This window comes from Amphimedon queenslandica, unplaced genomic scaffold (assembly GCF_000090795.2).
Source record: "Amphimedon queenslandica unplaced genomic scaffold, v1.1 AMPQUscaffold_3043_Cont24958, whole genome shotgun sequence".
In the NCBI taxonomy this organism is placed as follows: domain Eukaryota; kingdom Metazoa; phylum Porifera; class Demospongiae; order Haplosclerida; family Niphatidae; genus Amphimedon; species Amphimedon queenslandica.
The window spans coordinates 1-1365 of record NW_003556625.1 but is presented as its reverse complement, the minus strand read 5'-3'; the positions used below and the strand labels follow the sequence as shown (position 1 = coordinate 1365).

Below are 1365 nucleotides of genomic sequence, written 5' to 3'. Positions count from 1 at the left end.
CGAATTTCGCGGATTTTTTCATGATTCGTGAAATTAAATTCCTTGAAAATCAATTTAATACAATACAAGATGGCAGATTAGTGGAAATTCGCGAAAATTAATTCCGCAAACTTCTGGATATGGGTCATTCGCGAAATTTATTATCCTCGAAAAAAACCCGCTATACGGTATCTTAACGTACACATATTGTACATGTACATGTATACATGTATGTTAAATGTTTCTTTCTTCTCCCTCATAGTCCAAGTCTCCTGGTGCTGCTCCAGTGGATGGTAACAGTAAGTGGGTCTCCAGGTATCATCCTGGGGTCCTCCTGTTGAAAGGATCCATGAGAGACTGTTTGATACAAAGGGAACTGCACGAGAGGGAGAATGACTTCTGTGTCAGGGAACCATTGACGTATGTACAGTATACATGTAATAGTATGTACATGTACATGTAATAGTATGTACATGTACATGTGTACTGTACTGTGGGTGGGGTTATATTTGTAATAATATTAATTGGTAATTGCTGAGTGCAGGGAAAAATTGCAATAATAATGAACAGCCGAGAATGTAATGGAAGCTACAGTACCCAAGGCTATAGTCCATGGTTTTTTCAAAAAATGGCTCCGAAATGACCCCAAATTTTTATTACATTTTCTGATACATATTGATGTCCTTATGCTGTGTAGAAAGTTTAAGCTGATTCTGACAAGAAATTTTCAAGTTATGGCCATTTTTTTTAAATGGCCAATTTTTGAAAAATACTCAAGGCTATAGCCCATGGATTTTTCCAAAAAATGGCTCCGAAATCACCTCAAATTTTTATTAAATTTTCTGATACATATTGATGTCCTTATGCTGTGTAGAAAATTTGAGGTGATTCCGACTTTAATTTTTCAAGTTACGGCCATTTTAAGAAAATGCCAAAATTTTGAAAAATACCCAAGGCTATAGCCCATGGTTTTTTTCCAAAAAATGGCTCCAAAATCACCCCAAGTTTTTATTACATTTTCTGATACATATTGATGTCCTTATGCTGTCTGGGAGGTTTGAGCAGATTCCGACAAGAAATATTTGAGTTATGGCCATTTTAAAAAATCAGACAATTTTTGAAAAATACCCAAGGCTATAGCCCGTGGTTTATTCCATTTTGGAGCAGCTTTGAAAATTCATTGATTGATATTACCGGCTATGTATTAATTGAATTTAATTCCAATTGTTCAGTTATAATTATATTATTATTATTATTATTAGTTTATTTTGTGGTACTTGGAATGTCAATGGACAGTATCCTATTCAGAGAGTGGACAAGTGGCTAGTGTATCAGGAAACAATACCAGACATATTTGCTATTGGGTAAGCAATCTCATCATTATTT

General features: G+C 34.6%; 1 long non-coding RNA gene across 1 annotated transcript; it reads left to right on the top strand.

The window, feature by feature from the left end:
* The first annotated feature begins 245 nt into the window (after positions 1 to 245).
* Positions 246 to 1305, top strand: LOC109593053 (uncharacterized). The gene is made up of 2 exons (XR_002190706.1): positions 246 to 399; positions 1242 to 1305. It is a non-coding gene; the product is annotated as an uncharacterized LOC109593053 (long non-coding RNA).
* The last annotated feature ends 60 nt before the right edge of the window (positions 1306 to 1365 follow it).